Here is a 20,892-nt window from a genome sequence, read left to right as displayed (position 1 = left end):
TGTTCTCTCCAGCAGAATTTCCTTAATGTAGAGTTGCGATTGTTTAGAAACTTCATCAACAAAGTGATTGGATTACAGCGGCTTTGGGTGACCTGTGCAAAACGATGACATATTGCAGACATTATGAAAAGAAAAAATTAGTCATTTTCCACCATTTATTTTTTAAATTCAACATTAGTCCTGGAAATTTTCTGGAAAAAAACTGTTTTGAATAAATATGAAAATTTCAGAGTTTAAAATGTCAAAAACTTGCTAGGAAAAAAACTCTGAAACTTTCAGATTAAACTGAAATTTTCTGGACAAAATTTGATATTTTCTGAGTTTAAAATGTTAAAAAGTTCATAGAATTTTTTGTTAGAAATGTTTAGATTAATGTCAGAAAATTTTCTAGAAAAAAAAAACATGAATGTGATTAAAACATTGAAAATTTACTGAGAAAAAAAATCTGATATTTTGAGCTTAATCTCAAAAATGTTTTTGAGAAAAACTAAATATTTCTGAGCTTGGAAAGTTGGTTTTATCGTGTTCCACAATATAAAGTTGCCAGTAGTATTTCACTTATTATTAAAACATTTTTTCAAAAAAGTTACACAAGTAAATGTAATTAGTTAGATACGTAAGTAATACCACTGACAGTTGTTTGTCCTTCTCCTGACTGATACATTTGCATAAACAGATGCTTTGTAACCTCTATTTAAATGATGGTTTTAGCTAAATGATGCATGTTTCAGATAAATCCTGAAGGAACAACTGAACTTACAGAAGCTTTTCAAAATCCTTAAAACTGGATATTTTAAAGAGTTGTGAACACTTTTTTTCCACTTTTATTTCAGCAAAATACAAGAGACCATTTTTATCTTTATCTTTATCTTTACAAGGTCAGCCAACTGGAATGTCAAGATTAGCAAGAAAAATGTTACATTGAATCAAATTCAATAGTGGATACTAGTGTTTTCATGGTTTAATTTCTTCCACAGACTCTCAATAAAATGGAAGAAAATGTTTAAAAAAGGTTTGACACTTTAAAACAGTTTTATGGTTCTTGGGTGGTTTAAATTTCCAAATCTATATTTTAATAGAAAAGTCAAATCAAAAACATCCCTCATCCTTTTCTTTGAGCAGCTGCAAAACGTCAGGGTTTTATTTTGGAATATTAGATAAGAGCAATTAGATTTTGGGTTCATTTATCATGTGATGCTAAATATTTAATCAGTTTTCATAGCATGCATAAATGTGTCCCTTTTAATGACAACTTGGTTGTGTGAAATAGAAGCTCCCCAAAACAAAAACTGTTGCAGAAAACCAAATACACACTCAGTAACACAACTATATATAGAAGGAAATCCTTATCACTTCTTTTAATATATCTTATCCAGCTTCTTAATCACATTTCCCTCTGATTTTTATTGAGTTCCACTCATCATTTCTCAGCTGTATTTTCATAACTTTAACCTGCCAGTAAACAGACAATTGAAGTGATGCTGAAATTACAATAAATGTAAAAAAATAATTTAAAAAAAGTGATTGATCAATATTTTACAAATAGGTTTCAAATGAGTATAAAATAAAACTGGAAGCTCTGTAACAAACTGAGCTAAGACACCAGAATACAGGTTTAAAATCCAGATTTAATTATTTATGAACAATGTAAAAAAAAAGAATTACATCTAAAAAATATGAATATTGTAGAAAAACTTACATTTTTTGTCACTCATTTCATAAAATTAAACTCATGAGTGTCATAATCCACAAGTCATTATTGCACAGAACCTTTTATCCAAGTAGATTCGTAGAAAATTGAGTGGAAGGAAAAACTGTCAGGAAAAGGTGCACCAGTAACAGGGATAACTGCAGCCTTGAGAGGATTATAAAGCAAAATCCATTTATAAAACAAATCAGATACAATTTTCTTACCTGAACCAGGCAGAAAAATATCTGAACTATAGCTTCATAATCCATATAAAAGGAGCCCCAACCAGGTATTGAATGCATAGCAATGGAAAAATGTTTCAGAAGCCTGACTTTTTATATTTGATCTTATATTAAACATTTTTGAGATACTGAATTTAGGGTTCTTATCTATAAGTCACAGTCATTAAATAAAATATTTCACCCTGTGCAATGAATCTATTTAATGAGTTTCACTTTCTGAAATATGTGACATAAAATATTAAACGTTTTCATAATCATTTTTTTTAAATATGCCTTTCTATGTGTTTTACTTCAGGTAAAAACACCAAGAATGTTGGTGAAAATTCAGATGGTGCTGCAGTGAGAAAAGCAAATAAACAGTAAAGTAAATAAACTGAACAAAAGTTCACTTGGTAAACAATGTAAAATCAAACTATTATGTAAAAAAGAACAAGACAAAATCAGAGCAAAAACTAATCCAGCCGCTTCTACAAGGTTGGATTTCTTTAACATTCACCCCAAAAATGTTTGCTCAAAGCCATTTTTCAATTACTTTTTGCTGCGGCAGACAGTAAATACACATCGTCTGAAGCCTGCATATTTGCTGATTTCTGCATTTGCTTTAAGGTCCCTTAATACAGACGTTGCACATAATCAGGGGGTGAATAGTTGTGATGGCGTCTGGCAGTAATGAATAAGATCACTCAAGCTGATGTAGAACCCTTGACACAAGAGCCTGATCAGACAAATATTAAAACCTGAAATTAGAAAAAGATGTGATGACATGTTTCCCACATTCTCCTGAGATGTCTTTACTATCATCAGGTCAGTAGGAGATTTTAATATTCTGATCATCTCGAAGGTAAATGCCAGGTTTTTAAAGCAGTATGTAGATGTGATTGTTCTCAATGGAGGACCAAAACTAATTCAAAGTAAAAGCAGAAATATATTTTTTTTCTTTTTCCTTATATCTGTATTTTTGTATATTTTTTTTCTTCCTTTTCCATATATATGCATTTTTGTCAAATATCTGTTTTGATTTTTTCCTTTTTATATGGATGTGTTTTTGTCTAAAAATATATTTTTGTTGTTTCTCTTTTCCTTGTGGATATAATAATAATAATAATAATAATAATAATAATAATAATAAAAAGAAACAATACGTATTTCTGCATTTTAAAAAAATTATGTCAGTTTTGATCCTCCATATATGTATATCTTGACAAAAAGGCATGTATAAGGAAAAGGAAAAACAGAAAAAAAAACACATTTCTGCATTTTAAAAAAATGACATTTTTGGTCCTCCATTGTTCTCGTCTCTAAGCCAGAAATATTAAACTTAAACTAGTGCTGCCGCTATAATAAAAATGTTAATTTAATATTATATTTATTGCATTATTTTAATTAAGTTTTCTTTTCTTTTTTAATTAAATATTAATTAAATGATTCAGCTAGACTCCAGTAGATTGTTTATTTCTCCTGCAGACAATAGTATTTTCTGCCATTCTGCTCATGTAAAGTAACATTTAAATATATTTATATTGCTACTTTTTAGAATTACTTATTTATTTTGTTGTTAGTGGGTCCTTGGCACGAAATGTCACTCGTTTACATTTTTATTTCTAAACGTACTATGTTGGCAGGTTAGACGTAACATCGCCTGTCAATCATTCTAGGCGGTTTCGCCATTTGTCCGGAAGTACACACCCCTTATCTGGAGGAAGTGGACTTCCGTCAACATGGCGCGCTGTGGGTCATACAGAATTTGAGGAAAAATAATCAACGTTGTCAGCCATTACGCGGAGCGTTTAGAGGCAGAATACAATTTATTACATTTCCAAAACTAAAGCAGAGTCTGGAAAGGGCTCTTTGCATGTCAGCTTCCGTGTTCGGGGATAAGCGACCGGAAGTGACCGGCCGTATCCGGAAGCGACCGGCCATAGGTCGCCCAAGGAAGGTAACAATTAATGAAGTACGTCGATCCAAAGCCCCAACAAGTCAGCCGGAGAAAGGTTTTAAGATGTACGCATCGTTATACATTCACGGATACGAAGGTGAGTTTTACTTTCTTTAAACTTTGTGGCTAACATTAACTTTAGCTTATGCTAGTAGGCAATATTCTCGGACATTTTTCTTACAATTTTACCTTATTTTGTGTTTATTTTTCAAGCTATGTGTGTTTGTTGTCGTTAGTGTCAGAGACCAAGTAAAGGTTCGGGCCTTTTGCTCCCGAAGCGTGAAGAAGCACAACAAGCCCCACAGCTTAAAAGTAGGACAGCACTTGTATTGTCGGTTCTAATTAAGCTGACTGTTGAGATTCAAAGCTGTTGCTTTTAGAAAAATATGGCCGAGTTCCTTTAAGTCTCCGCGTTGTTTAGTTTTATTACCTTTGTTTTATTACCTTCTTGTGAAGAGCATGGTGTTTACGGATCAGCTGCTCACTCGGTCCCATACACTGGCTCTTTCAGACTGAATACAGAAGTAGTTCCATGGAAATAACACAGGGACGGCTCTTTTTATTCACCATCCGTCTCCCCCCTGTAGTTTTAGGCTGAAGAGGCTGATCCGGAGTGAATGAAGGCTGCAAACTTTGCTTTAACTGCTACCGACGAATATTTACTTAATTCAGGATCGTTTGGAAATCCATGAAAACTTAGAAGCCCATTATATTTGAACGATAACAATGTTCTTGGTATTGCTTTATTTGCTTCTGAAATACGACTTTGTCCTTTATAGCTATCATGGTAACTAAAAGCGGAAACATCAGCGGATGTGACGTCAGCGCCGTAAAGATCCCTAAAGACAAGTTAGGGACCAAGGCCGAAAGTCCACCTCATGTCCGGTGGAATGAAACTGGGAAGCAACTGGCACATGTTCCTCTGAACCAAGGTAACTGGTTGTAAACATCCTTTTTTTTTGTCATGGTGACCTTTGATAGTCAGATGAAAGATCAATAAGTGAAGGTAGTTGTGTTTGATTTTATGTGTGTAAATTCCAATGTTAGTTCAATGGCAGCATGTAAACATGTACTGCATTAACTGTGGTGTTTACATTTAAGCACCTTTTTATGCTAATGTTTACTTTTAAGCATCATCCTGAAGGCAGATTTCTATAAACCAGTATTATTTAAGTCATGACTCACCGGTTTTGTGCGACGCAGCGTTCACACTCGGATCCAGTCAATTTTCCACCTTTAGTCGTCCTCTGGATGCAAAATACTTGGATTTAAACTGTTATTTATCCATTGTTTCCTGAAAAATAACTTTATAGGCTTGATGTAAGATTCACTGGAGAATTTTCTTGCCCATTTTGGCTGATAACTAAATAACTCAAAGATTGTCTCGGGTAACATTGAGTTACCCAAGACAATTCTTATTCTGTATTTTTCCGACACATTTCTGATTACATCATGTTTCTACAACCATGTCAAATTTTTAAAAGTAAAATAGCAGAATTCATCTCAATTAAGTTAAGAAAAGTTCATTATAAATGCAATCTAAAGAATTTTTAGGGCAATTTCACCATTCGTGCTTCCATAGTAAAGCAATGCAATTATGGACCAAGTAAAGTAATTTCACTTACTGAGGAAAAAAATGAAGTTTTTTCAGTCTAAAAATGTTGCATAGCGATGTTCGTGACTCATAAGATTGGTTTAAATGTTGATGAATCTTGATGTCTTGCATATTATTTCACCAAAAACAAACAATTCCTCCATTAAAAAACTCACTGGATAGAACAGAGATTCCAGCATTGGCCTCACTAATGTATATAAAAAATAAAAAACAAGTCAAGCCAGAACAATTTTCTAAGCTTTATCTAGCTGAACAGCAATTACATGTACAAGATTTAATAACACACTCTGCTTGTAGTCCTTTAGGGGTGAAGTGAAGAGAAAATAATTCAATAATGCACTTTTCAGCTCCAGTGGGGCCAAGCAAAATCATACAAATTGCCTCTAGCGATTGCCACTTGACGAGTACAAGTTTGAAAATGCTCTAAAATAAAAGAATAGACGCTGGTTTTGGGGCTAGAAAATGCAAAACTGTCTACAACGCTTGTATTTTTCCAAATTCAGTTTGAAGGCGACGCCTGTAGGCTGCATCAACCAGTGGCTGTACTACAAAAATCCTATTTTAAATAAAACATTTTTGCTCTGAATTGAATCACAGTGAGCAGATTCTGCATATCAAGATAAATAATTACTCATCTGACGACTGGAGGAACCTTTTGTGAGCTTTGTTCAGGAGTTTGCGGACAGAGTGTAACAGATTGTGATCAAAAGCTGCTGCGGTCAGATCATAAATATTGCAAAGGCTGTGACACTTTGGCTCAGACGAGTCCCATGCCTTCTCCCTCAGAACAGACAAGTACATGTGTTTTTGCCGTTAATTAGAATCGGCGCTGGGCCCACGTTGCATGATTAATAACCTCGTACCTTTTTAGTTGCCTGCAAACAATGATGACTCCCTGCTTGCACGCCATAGATGGCTTGCACCATTCATCACCCCTGTAAGGTCAAGCCCAATGTTACATTACGTTGTGTAATTACAGGTCTCTTGTTCCTGGTGTCATGTTCACTTAATGGTTTTGATTTTGACAAATATGTTCATTTTGTTTCTTTGGACTTTGATCATTGGACATTAAATCAATATTTGCATAGATATACAAATACAAGAAGGGTTGCGTATTTGTGCAGTTTGTACAGTTTATAACTGGAAACAATCAATAGTGTGCTAAAAGGCTTCTAATGATGCTAAAATAATTATATGGATTTTTTTCTTTTCAGTTTGGACAATTGTAGTTATTTTAGTGATAAATGTTTTTATCTTCACGCAAATAGCTCAAACCCTAAGCTGAACTTGGTTAATGGTTTCAACTTAAATTTAAGTTATTAGCAGAATTTGGAGAGTTAAAAATACGCACACATTTTTTTTCTCACTGCCTGACATTAAATCCAAATAAGTTTTCTTGTTTTAGCTTAATTAGAATCACTAAAATTATTTCCATCTGCTAAATACCAGAAAACTTAGCAAGAACATTTTTGGATATGTAGAGATGTCTTTTTATTTGGTGTAATCAAGTTTCAACTGTACATTAATAAAAAAACTAAGTTTATTTGTTCTGGAAAGGTTTTTGTAAAATAAATGTAAGGTTTAAATGATCTTGTGTTGTGTAATGAAGATAGGCATCACATTTACAGTTTGCTATCAAATATATTCCTGGGTAAAATGTGCTCAGCAAATTGCTTTGGTGGTAAAAAAAAAAAAAAAACCTCCATCATGAGTTTGCAGGTGGCTGATGCAGCCATCAAAAAAAAAAAAAAACCTCAACCACTGTCTTAACCAAATACATAAAACAATTGTGGGACAAGATCTGAAGTGATTAGAGCGTGGAAATTTAGTTTTGGCAGCTCTTTGTTTTAAAGCCTGGCAAGATATTTAGCCAGGTTAGCTTCACTTGAAGCCTAACCTGGATGAGTCAAGCCTGTTTATTTCATTGCTTGACTCATTTTTTTCTTCTTGTGGAAAAAAACACGACTTTTCTACCATTCTGTTTGTAAAGTCAAGCTAGCATTGTTTTGCTTTTTGTCTGAATAGCATTTAGCATATTTAGCTTCGTTAGCTTCCCTGGTTACTTAACTGAAACGTTACTTTATTACATTAGACACAGTAATAACTCTCAAAGCAAATTTGATCTTGTTAAAAGAAAACACTGCCAACTAGCTGCAAATGGTAGAAACAGTTCAATGCATTACAATAAAGAGCACAGCCATCCCAAGGTTAAACCAAAAACATGAGATATTCAAAACCGATACACCTTAGACAGCTGCAGTATCTTTCTTTGTTTCTCTCTCTGGAGGAAATCCATTACCACACACCTTTTTGGCTTTGGAGAATGCCACTGAGCAAATGTGTGTCTCCTGACACCTTGAGTTAATGATCAGCCAGCTTCCACAGAGGCAATGTATTTTGAGTCACCGGCGAAGCATGACAATAACCTTTAACATTATCATTTACACACATATTATACAGCAGGACACTTTGTCTATAGGCTGCCTGCAGCAATAAGTCATCTGCCACCAATCGGGTACAACTGTCATTTTTTCCCTTCTTTTTATGTTAAGGTATGTGACTTTAAAGAGGTTTGCAGGCCAAAATCATCCATCTTATAAAATTTCATTTTTGTCTTTTATGGAACGCCTTCCCACCACTCCTCCGCTCTGAGGTGAAACATTGTGATAATGTCATTGACGAAATGTTCTGAGATTAAAAAAGAAGGGAAATGAAATTAAGTGAGTCTTATCAGCCCATCGAATATCGCCCTCGCATGCAGAAATTTGAGTTATTACATATGTTTAAACTGCAGGGTGACAGTTTCAAGGTCACGTCATGTGCCAGGAGGAGAGTGAAATATTTGGGAGAAAATGCAGATTGACAGGCGCCGAAAAAAGAAAGCCGTGGTGAGACAATGTGTTGTGAATCATGCTGTGCAGCAGGATTTAACACCAACACACAGCAGTGTCTGCTTTCTCACCGTTTTATTAAAATAAAGTCTTCTGACACCAGTTTAACCCCGTTTTTAACATTTAAATTAGCAGCATGAAAAACTAAGGAGCAAACATGTTGGAGAAAGTAAGACCATTATTTTTGGTTTGGTAGAAAAACTGTTGCATTTAATGTCATCTTAAAAAAACCACTGTAAATGTTGCACAAACTGCAAATGTGCATTTATGTAAAGAGTTGCATCCCTTCTGCATAGTGGCGAAACTTAAATATTCATAGCAGTTCTACTGTTTAAAACTGATATTTAATTACCACTTTGTGCTTATTGCACAAATGCTGTGCGGATTCTGGATCAGAGTTCAGTGAATAATTAACCATATATAAACGTTTTATGTGATGTAAACAAATGTTTTTAGTCACTTAACTCTGATCAGTGAATAAACGTGTTTTATATCAACATGTGAGTGAACGAAATAAAATGTAAAATCTGGATAAATGTAATAAGACGGCAGTATACTGTCACAGCTTACTAGCTTCCCTAATAAAAACTGGATTTCTACATTCCTAAAATAAAACAAATGTGCTCAGAATATGACCTTTTTATCTAAAACAGATACAGACGCATCATTTTATCTATAACATAACTTATGGTGCAGATGGGAGCCGGATGATTTAATTAAGGAGGCAAAACCATCTTTTCTCCTTGAGCACTCAAAGACCTTTGTAGCAGCAGACATTTTGACTCGTCACAGTGGGAAGAGCACAGGTGGAATTAATGATGGCTCATTTCAATTAGGTTTCACCGTAAGCCGCCACAATGAAGCAGCGTGCGCAATAGGCACAAGTAAAATAAGGCCATCATTAAATACCTGCGCTTCCCAACTGCTACATATCAGAACGCCTGCGGTGAAAAAACTGTTTTTGGAAAAGTTGGTCTCTGCTAAATGTGTTTTAGTGTTTCCAGCTAATGCTAATGATCTGTTGGTTCAGCAGCAGCAACACAAACCAAAAAAAGAGACTTTTTGTTTTGATACCACAGTTTGACATTTTAGCTGCGTTTTACTTCATCACCTCCATGTCACTTTCTACGTGTTTCTATTATTACAAGTAGCATGCTCATCCTCTGTGTTATTGAGATCCGCAACAAAGTTGTCAACATTTATTTAGGAGAGGAAATGTGTTTTCTCTGCAGAAAACACAGAGAAGTCCTGGAATAAAAATCTATTTTCCTTTATTTTTTGAAGAATAGGGCAAGAAAAGTTCAGGAGTAAAACTTTTGGACCTGGCAGATATCCCTTACTGCAGTGGGAAGTTTGGAAGAGCTAAATGTTTTCTGACTTTGACCTTGTGTTTAACATCAGCAAATACTAGCACTGCAATGTACTTCCTGCTGGTGGAGGCCATGAAGTGCATCACTAAGAATAATTACTGTATATTAAGATTGAAAAAGCTTTTAAATGTTATCTCAAATGAAATTGTGACAATTAAAATCTTGATATTCAGCAATATTTGTGGCCGGTTCAGCTTCTAGCTTTACGTTGTGTCCTGTAATGAGGTGCATTAAAGCTGCAGTATTTAACTTTTACAAAAAAATATGTTTACATGTTTGTTAAAACTGTCACCATGTCATCACAGTACAGACTAATGTCCACCTCCTCCCTGAGCTGCTATTTCCGTCTGAATGCTCCCTACAAAAAAATACAACCAATTAGAGTGAGGAGGCGGGTCTTAGTGCTGTCAATCATCCTCATGCATTCGCTGTTCAATGTGCTAATGGCAAAGAAACGACTCACTGGACAGGAGAACAGTTTATTCAAGGTCATCAGTGGCTATGCTAACTATTCTAAAGATTGACAACATGCTATGCTAGCTGCATTGTAGCAGAGAGCAAAGAGCAGCGCCACATAGAGGGTGATTGACAGCGCTAAGACCCGCCTCCTGGCTCCAACTGGCATTTCTAGTTAACACTGAGAGAGAAGAGCTTAATCTTTTCACAGATTATCTGTTACAACTTTGTGACAGCTTCAACAAATATGTAAAAAACGTATATTTTATAAAAGTCAGATACTGCAGCTTTAAGAAAACATACTGTCAAAACATATTGTTCCACAGGGAAATGCAACCCAAATCCATTTGTTATGCCCAAATGTGACCCATACCTGACTTTTTCACAGCAGTCTGAATGTCACAACTCCGATCTTTTCACACCCAAAAAATCTGATTTGAGTCACTTCAGTATGAGGAACTAATTTGAATACATATCTGATTGTTTTCAAATGCTGTCATGTTGCATTTTATCTTACGTTTATGTCGTAATTCTGCACTGGAAAAACCCAATTTGAAAAATCAGGACATATAACTATAAACTTATGAAGGACGTCTGTGCATGCTTGTCTCTTTGGGGTCTTAAGACGTTTACACAGAAGTCTGATTGTGGTTCGGTTTAATAAGGAGAATGGATAACCACGCAAAAGAAATAGGATTTTCAGCAAAAAAAAAAAAAAAAGGGAGTGAGCATCAATAGTTTTTCATCAATATTAAGGATTTATTGACATGTGCCAAAAAGTTACTTCTGAGTTAGTTTTGTCTTATTTTAAGTGCAGTTTGCACTAGAAACTACCAAAAATACTTTGGTAAGATTTTGTGTTTTTGCAGTGTATTCACATTTGGCTTAATTTTAAGCTTTAATTTTTCTCCTTTTTATAAATCTTAAAAGTTTCTCCTGGGGAGGAAATTTCTGTGCCTTTACTTTAGTTCCAGTCAGTAGTTTCAAGTGTATTTTACCTTTGGTACCTTTTGTCAGTTTAGTCAAATATTGATTCTCTTTGTTCTTCTGCCTTTTCATTGCTTTTGAAAATAAACAGTGCTCACCTACGCCTGTCTGGCTTTCAACATCTGTCTGGAGTTTGCTCCTCTACTTTCCTCCCGGCTTGATTTTGTGTCAGTTGTGGCTAAAAGTAGGCAGTTAGATAATGCTGCACAGCTGACGCTGCCTCACTTGAGCAGCAAGGTAGCAGTTTAGTCCATTGCCTTGTCATTCTCCAAACCCAATGATCTGTACAGTTGTATAACTCCGCTCATCACCTTGACGCAACATCTGCTGCAACAACAAAGCTGTGGATGCAATTAACATAAGAGACACTTTCAAAGCTCCGGCAGGCTGGACAGATGGGAGGAAGGTAGACTTCTGTGCAAGTGATTTGTGAAATTCTGCCAGTTTTTTTTTCTCTGTCTGAATCTAAGACTCTTATAAAAGGATGAAGCTCTCGTCTGGTTTATGCAAAGATAATAGGGTCAGCTTACAAAGTGTTTGCACCTGTTGGAAAGTTTCCTATATGAGTTGTGTACAGTTTATATTGGAAATGGGAGTTTCTGACTTTGGTCCTGGATGGTTTACACCCATCAATAAAATGTCAGGTTTTTGTGATGTAAAAAAACTAGACTTTGATAAATCATTTCATTTATCTTGCATCTTTTATTACAAAATAAATTTTTGATAAAGAAAAAACACTGTTTTAATGTACGAGTGCACCCCAATTTGTCAGAGTAACAGGGACACACTAAGAAAATAAAATAATTGAGAATAGTCGTATTTCAACTTTATTCTTGTGAGAATATGAAAATTCACTTAATATGACTTTATCCTCAAAACATTATTACTGTTTGCTCAAAATATTAAGATTTATATTCTCATATTGATTTTATTCCAATACTTGTAATATTCTGACTTGTGACTTTATTCTTTGTTTTAGTATTTTTCTTCTCATATTTTTATTTGTTTTACATTTTTCTTAGTATGGCCCTAATACTCCGTCATAATCTCTATGGTCAGTTAGGCAGTGAAAACTTTTAGACAATAAATCCTCTATACTTTCTGTTATGTGTTACTGACTGATGTATTTTCTGTGTGTTCACATTGTTTACAGACTAAAAAGAGAAAATTAATGAGACAAATCAAAGAAAACTAAACAAATATTCTGTTAAATGTCTTTCTGGCTGGATATTACGGTTACATCCAGTGAGAACAAAACAGCTTTGATATAATTTGAAACAACTGAACCAGCTGAGAGGTCTTCTGCAGCCAGTGGACTCAGTGACGCGCACCAATGAAAAATCTTAATATATCGCCCTGAGGGTAGAACAACACTCGGAGAACAACGCGAGCGGCTTTAAAAGTTTTGGAGACCCTGACCTCTGGTCAATAGATTTCTTCTTCTGGTCGTTTTTAATAGTTACTTGTGAAGAAAAGTCTGCTTCCAATCGACGGTTTTAAGAGTTTAGAGTTATCCTAACATTTTAATGAATGTCTATTTAAAATGCTAATTATCTTAATTAGGCAGGTGTGCAGTTAAACAGCACCGGCTTGGACTTGTCACCTTACAGCTGAGTGATTGTAAGTGATACATGGATTCTGGATGTCAATGCAAGAGGTTTCATCTGCCGTGGAGTTAGAGAGTCAATTTTGATTTGTTGGGTAGCATTAATGCGCCAAAGTGAAATGAAAAGTCTGCTGAGATGGAAAACCAGAGCCGTTACCAGCTCCAGCAGGAAGCAGGTTTTAGGGAACAGTAGCTTTTTCTACGTGTAATTTATCGGCATAATGACAATAATCCCAATCCCATGTCCAGTATGTGTTGTAACATAGTAATGTATCTTCAAATTTCTCAGCCTTTGTCACATCATATCCACAAAAGTGCATTATTATTTAGCAGAAGCAAAATGATTTTAAGAATCTTCACAAATGAAAACCAAACATTATACTTCCGTTCTTTGGAAAAACAGCACAGCTCTGGCTGTGTGTTTGGAGTCAATGTGCTGATTTACGTCTTAACAATTAGAAGCTTTGATTAAAAACTCATATCACATAAAATCCTAACAAAAAACAATGAAGTTTGTGGTTGCAACCAGAGAAAATGTGAAAAGTTATTCTGCCAGGTTTTCTCTGACCGTACGCTTGTAGTTTTCCGACCTCTAAGCCACAATGTCCAACTTTGCAAAAAGCTCAGACTTGCTGGTGTACATGCCTTAGAGTATTAGTTTGGATTCTGGGCAAATTCCAGACTTTCTCATAAAAAAACACCAAAAACCGTCCATTCAGTGCTTTAATTGTCCTCAGGGTCACTGGGGGAACTAGTTCCCATCTTCAGCAATCAGCAGCAGGAAGGCGGGGCTATAACCTGAGCAGGTCACCAGGTCAGAGTTTGACTTAAAACTAATGAGGCATTTTTCTCCAGGTTCTCTGATTTTTATTTATTTATTTTTCCTGTGGGAGGTTTTGTAAAAGTAAATATCAGCAGGAATATCAATTTCCCACCTCCACTGACATGAGCTGACTTCTACAGTAGTTGATCTGTGTCATCTGTGCAGTTCACTAAGACGACATGCTAAGCTCCTAAAACATGGCTGGAAAGTTCAGTTTCAAACTCTGACAACTTTTAATAATTCCTTCAAATATAAGGTAAATGTAAACATCTAAAACTCAGTACTGAACGTTCAGACCAAGGTGACCTGTTATGCTATATGGTCAATGCAGAACATGTTCAGTAAAATGTTTTTGCACAAAATCATTCTTAGATTGTGAGATTTTAGTGCGGTCAGTTCTGCTGTCACTTTAAATCCAACTAATCTACAGCTGGCCACGCCCCCCAACTCGATGCTTACATTCGCTCATGAAAATGGCTGCTAACTGATGCGCAGTTATGCAACCGTACATCTTTGAAAAGCAGAAGTGGGGCCTCCTGCACAACCAACAAGAAATCAGCAAGTGGTTTCTGAACAATAACTCAATAATAAAACCCTTGTCTTGTCCAGCAGCCATTGTACAGCGGTAAAACCAGCTGACCAAATGTGCAGGAGTTCCGCTATGGTTGCTAAGTAACGGCCTGGGCTTCACTGGTGTTACTAGATAATGGAGAAGTGACTGCTGATTTGTGATGTTGCATTCCAGCATTTTTAGAAATGGCACCTAAAAATATTAACTTATTGCCCAAAAGAGCTGTACGTTTTGTTTTTTAAGCACTTGGAATATTCTTAGAAGCTGTAGAAACCCAAATGGAAGTACAAAATCATGCAAAAAAAGTTAATTTTTTGTCATACGCCCCCTTGAGATCGACTAACTGTGAGGCACTTTGGTTTAGTCATCAACCCAAATGGATTAAGCAGATTGTATATTTACAAAAACGCACTCATGCACGACACAGACAATATGCAGAGCCACCTTTTTCATGCATAATAAACTCAACATATTGTAATTTAAAATTAAAACTCTGTATGCCTTTGCACCTCATGGACGCTCTTATTTGGCTCCGTAATGATTCCTGTCAAGCAGCCAAATGAAGACATAATGTGACCTCGGGTTGGTGAAATGCTTCCTTGCAGACCAGATTAGAGAAAGGATCCATAATGTTTCTTTAAGGCAGGTTTTATTTATGCTATTCCATACTCCTCACGGTTTCAATGCTAAGCGAAAACTTTAATCCTAAGTTCTACTTTATTGCTTCTGCAGTGAAAGTATTTTCAATTTTATCCAGTACTTAAGCAGCGTTTTCTCCTGCCCGCTGTGTACCAGCCTTGCGGTCATGTTATCTGATAAAGCAAAGACATAAATAGATCTTTGAAGCCTTTAGTACCCCCTTTTGGTTGCTGATAATAAAAATGAATAATTCTGCCATTTTTCGGCGGCCCATTCGGTGCACATCAGTGGATTCCTCTAAGAGCCTTTTATTATTCAAATTGCCATGTCTGTCCGTCTGATGGGCTCTCCCAGAGGAACTCTATTATCTTACCTTGTATCTGACTTCACTTGAAAAGGGGAAAAAAGTGGATTTCTATTGAAAGAAAGTGACACAATGCAGCAGAGGGAAAAAAGATCAGAACATATCAATTTATTTTTAACAGCCCTTTTGACATGAAATTCACCCCAGATGTCCGTAACAACTCAAGTATACCGCAGATACCAAGAAATTAGAGCTAATTAGCCCAGAAATTAAATAACGCGTGTTGAAGTTTAATGACATATTTATCACACTTGGCCAAATTAATGCAATACTCAGCAGAAAATAAGTCTTTATGTAGAAACTAGCTTTGGTCAGGTTTAAATTTGATTCATTCTTCCACTGTTTTAGAGTAAGGAAAAAAACAGGTTTCATTATGCAAACTGTGGTTCAACGATGTAATCGACTTGTTTTATGGCTTTCATCTCTGCGGATTGTTAAAGGAAGCTAGGTAAACAAAGCAGTAATGCACATAGTGCAGTAGAGGTGCAAATAAATCTTCATCACATAGAGGGATTATCAGTCGACGTCACATTGCGCCAGCAGCCACTCTGCTGCGCATGTCGCCTTCAGAACACAGGCAAGAACAAATTATTCTAAACTATTACAATTAGGCTAATAAAATAATTTACAACTCGCTGCCAGCGCGGATCACCTCTCTTCACCTGGCGCAACCATGTCAGAGATGGTTGTGCCAAAGATGTCAGAGGTTTTATTTTTAGCACATCGATTCTGTACTGCCTCCCGTTCTACCCGCGGCATTTTTTATTTCTGAAGGCTTAATTTATCACCGTGATGGATGCAGCTACATCTTCATTTTCCTTCTAATTGTGATCAAACTAGGAAGAAATTATTGTATTTGTCCTTTGCATGCTAAATTTGAATTTCCTGTTGTTTTTTTGCTTATAAAAACGTACATTATAGTAGAACCCTATTCTGATGTTGTTGCTCACCATGTGTATGTTTCTTATTTAGAGGAATTCAACATATCTCATCGAGAGCTAATGATCTTACTGTGAACACATTCCTTTTTTGCTAGTAATGTTTGAAGCATTTTCTCTCGTCATTTATCGACTCGCCTGCATTTAATGTTTATGGGTCCTTAACACGCATCTCACTCATTATTGTTAATTTAGTAGCATAACTTTTTTAATCACTGTGTGACAAACAGTTGGAGTACGCTGACAACATGCAAGCTTTCTCTCTCTGTTTTCACCAGAAACTGGATGACAAAAGTCTTCAGTCTGGTTTCAAATAACCCATTTTGGTTTATTTCTGTTGTTTTGTTTATTTTGGATATTTAAAATGTCGTCCAGTTCCAGTGTCAAATATTCATGAGAATTTAAAGTTTACTGATCTTTGAGAATGCATTCCTGCATTGTTTTTATTCCATTACCATTACATCACTTGAAAATGGTCTCAAACAGCAATATTATCGTTTATCACAATAACTCGCTAAATTTGATATCGTGACAGGGTTGTTTCTCCATTGTATGTTTAAATTTACCTCCTCCATTACCTCAGATCTGTTGTTTTCCAGTTGGGTCATCCATGGGGGTTTAAGTGAATACTTTAAAATGAAGATATTAGTTCTGCTGCTTTGAGTGTTTACCACTTGCTTGTGTGACTTTTCCCGACAAGATTCTGATCCCAGCTGCTCGTATTTTCTGATATGAACACAGAATCCCATTAAAACACACCTGATGTTTGTCCTTGGGGAAACCACAGAGCTCTTGACTAGTTGAAATTGAGGCTCGAGCAGAGCACTGTTTATTTATAGCACATTTTACAGCACCTTGTTGTCAGGGTGATATGACATGAAATGGAGGAAAAAAATGTTTTAAATGAAATCTCTTCAGCGAGTAGAAGCTTTCCCCAAAGGAACGTGGAGAAACCCCTGCAGGACGGTAACGCTAATAACCAAACATACATAGATATATAAAAAAAGACAATTTGGAACCAGCCAACAGTGGCTCAGTCTTCCTTATTAGAATAATTGACGCATTTTCAGTGAGGACAGCTTTTCAAGAGTGCAATCTGTACTGTCTGTGATCAAGACAGGAGGAGATTACGCTGTCAAACACTCTTCTGTTTACGGTTTTAACCGAAGATATCGGCCTGCCAGGGGCGATGACACCTGGCAGTTATGTCCTGTTAGATATGACTCGTGAGAGGGCTGCATTGTGCTAATTTTAGGGATAGTTAAATTGCCTGTGGAGCGGCCGCAGTGCAGTAAGTGGTTCATCAGTCGGCTGTCACTGGAGCAAAGTATGAGGATATAGTGGTTTTGTACAAACAGTAACATATTACAGCTCTGGCAATATTCTGCAAGGCTCCCAGGAGACGCTCCGTTACGACGCAGACTCGAACTTTAATGTGTTTTATTGGGAATTTCATGTGACAGACCAAGACTAGTAGTACATGATTGTGAAGTGGAAGGAAAGGTTACACACATATTCAAAGTCTTTTAGAAAGTGTTCAACTTTGATCTGATACCCCTGAGTACAATCATGTGCAAACTTTTTGTGTATTACAGCAGAGTTTAGCTGTTCTTCAAAGGCTTAAAAGGTTCTTTAGCGTGTTTTCACATCTGATGGATGGAAATTTAGGACCAAATTTGTAACATTTGTTAAATTTGCAGCTGCTGTGGTTCGCTTTCACTCTGTGCCGTGTCAAACAATCAGTCAAATTTTATTTGTATAGCACATTTCAGCAGCAAGGCATTTCAAGGTGCTTTACATAATTAAAAAACAAAAATAAAAGTGACGTTGAATAAACAGTAAGAAAGAGAAAAAGAGTTTGGAACAAGAAAAGAAAAAGATTTTAAAAAAACATACTTTTGTTACAGTATTTAAGCGCCTGTCGATGCCGGACTCCGCCGTCCGTTTAACACGGGTATTATCCAGGCCCGTCGCCTAACAGGACAAGGTCTCCAACCTTGCAGCACCAGGCTCCGTCCACCTATCACGCAAATGTTTGCGCTAGGACTTCGCTGTCCTACACAGATTTTTGTGAACTATTTTTACCTGTTAGTCTAACAACAACCCAAACCCTTTGAAAACCTGTTTCTCTCCTCACCTGTGGTGGCGCTACACCAAGAACTACTGAAGGAAACAACATGAAAATCTCTGAAGAAGACTTTCTTCTTCATGAAATGCAAATAAAAATGGAGTGGGGTCACATTTTAGCGACTGTAGGATTTCTCTTGTCGTTGTTAGAAAAAAAAACCCCGAGCCATTTCTCCACTAGTGCTAGACTCTTGTTTGTTTTGGTTGTATTTACCCAGAATTCACTGCACTGTAGTCCACTTCCTGCTTTTGAAGTGGACTCCAACCCCTTTGTTGTTCACATGTGCTTTCACATCTCGCGAATCAAACGGGACTTTCTAGACAAAAGGACTAGAGTTTGATTAAAGTGGACTAAACAGACCTGGTGTGTGAACACACCCATGCAGATGATGAGTGAATAAACAGCATCATGAAGACCAAGTGATTCAGCATGCAGTTCTAGAAGAGGCTTAAAGTAGGGTTAGGTTCTGAAACAACAAGCCGAGCTTTGAACATCTTAGATGTTTAATCCATCATCTGAACATGGAAAGAAGATGAAAGAACATTGCCAGGCAACTCTGGAGGGCACAGATTACATTAACTGAATATAATAATATTTTTTAATGGTGACAAAAAAAAAAATCTGAAAGCCATCGATTATTTTTTAAAGATGACAAAATTGTTTGTCTAGAAAGTACGAATCGTTTGGGGAGGTGTGATTATAAAATTGAATCTAAGTGTCAGCTCGGTTGAAGTGAACTCTGGTGTGGTTCGTATGCATGTATGAATGCCAAGCGAACCAGAAAAGCAGGAAGTGGACTACAATGCAGGGAATTCTGGGTAAATAAAACAAAAACAAGAGTCTGATGCTTGCAGGAGAAATGACCTGTGGTCTTTTACAAATGACAAAAGAGAAATCATACAACCACTAAAATCTGAAGCCACTCCATTTTTCTTTATATTTTCTTTGAAGGAGGTTGCGTGCAGCATCTTCTTCAGAGGTTCTTGGTTCTTGATGCATTGCTCCCACAGGCAAGGAGGGGAAACGGTTTTTCAATTAGTTTGGATCGTTTGACTCAGTGCAGTGTGAAAGAGAACCGCAGCAGCTGAATATATAAGAAATGTTGTGATTTTGACCCCCAATTGATCTGAGTTTACTAGGCTATCATGTGTGAAAACATAAGTAGAGACATATCCTAAAAGACTGCATCAGTGTACACTGGTTCTGCTCAGTATTTATGCAGATTTTATTTGCAAAAACCATTTAAACCATGTTTTATTTTCCTTCTACTTCACTATTATTCACTATCTTGTGTTATCAAGGAAAACATAAATGGTGTGGGCTTATTTAAGAAAAGCTGATTCATATTTATTTGTTATGAAGACAACCTGACAGGTCACATTCACTTCACAGCAGGAAAACCACCGTTCCTGGATGCCAGAAAGTCAGTATAAGAAGGTATGACTTCAATGGAAACCAGCCCGTTTCCCCTTGATAGGATGGCCTAATTAATGGCCGGGATAATTAACTGGGTCCCATTTCACTGGACCTGAAGAGCGAGGCAGCAGCCCCATTATCCTGTTGATAACTGAAGTGTCCTTTCTTTCATCTCCACTCTTAATGCCATCAAATACCATTACTGATTGTCCAATTTACAGAGAGCTCTGGGATCTCACTCCTCGTTGAAATACAGAAGTGCATCACAAATAGGAGTCGGTGCAATCACAGGCCGATGAATTTAGCCATGGCCGTGGTTTATTTTAGGGTCAGCAGCAGAAAGCCAGTATAGATGCCATGTCTGAGCTGAGGTGCAGCTACAAATGTGTGCAAATGTTTGCCTATTTTTGTTTAATGTGAAAATAACACTATCGCAATTGTGGTGTTTCCATAAATTAAGAAGCAATTAAAGTCACACGAGTAAGCTTGTTCACACAAGCCATTAAATATCATGTAATCAGTTACATGAGATATTTATAATTCTTATTCTTATTAGGGGTGGATGATGTGGCTGAAAAATGTATCACAATGTAATCGTTTCATATGTCTATCAATATTAATTAGGTTTCTTTTAATATATATATCATATATATACATATATTTGAAATCCTGTCAAACTGGTGGCGTAACATTTTCTGTTTTATCCACAGTTTTCATTCCACTTTATTTTTAAGCAGAATGAGGCAAAGTGGCGAAACCTTAAATCACTGCTGCGCAAGTTACTTAAGTTGTTGCTAGGTAACCATAGAGCGAGTGAGTTGCTAGGTAACCATATAGCGAGTGAGTTGCTAGGTAACCATATAGCGAGTGAGTTGCTAGGTAACCAAAGACTGAGCTAGCCTTTTCTCTGTCTATATCTCCCAGAATGCTGTGCGTTCAGGACTGGAGTTCAGTGAAATTTCTGAACATTTTATCAGACGATATTGATCACTTATCTATTGCAATATATATTTTTATTGATTTATTGTCCATCCACAGCAGGAATAATGTCAAATACAATATTTTATTTAATTAAAATCGGTCAAAGTTGAAATCCTTGTTGGCCCAGTTTAGCAAACTAAACCAACCAACCATCTTCGATTGAGCTGATGCCATGTTAAGTACGCTTTATCATAAAATAATTAAACAGAACTGCATCTAAAGCCATGTCATCTTCAAAG

The 20,892-nt window shown here is 36.3% G+C and overlaps 1 long non-coding RNA gene across 1 annotated transcript; it reads right to left on the bottom strand.

The window, feature by feature from the left end:
• Nucleotides 1-4,402: 4,402 nt before the first annotated feature.
• Nucleotides 4,403-10,448, bottom strand: LOC107836653 (uncharacterized). Its single transcript, XR_001662597.1, has 3 exons — nucleotides 10,435-10,448; nucleotides 7,458-7,461; nucleotides 4,403-4,510 (listed from the first exon to the last, which is right to left on the bottom strand). It is a non-coding gene; the product is annotated as an uncharacterized LOC107836653 (long non-coding RNA).
• Nucleotides 10,449-20,892: the final 10,444 nt, after the last annotated feature.

Source organism: Poecilia formosa, unplaced genomic scaffold, assembly GCF_000485575.1.
Source record: "Poecilia formosa unplaced genomic scaffold, Poecilia_formosa-5.1.2 Scaffold72, whole genome shotgun sequence".
NCBI lineage: Eukaryota > Metazoa > Chordata > Actinopteri > Cyprinodontiformes > Poeciliidae > Poecilia > Poecilia formosa.
Note: the sequence above shows the minus strand (reverse complement) of the source record. Positions and strands in the feature narration are given on the sequence as shown.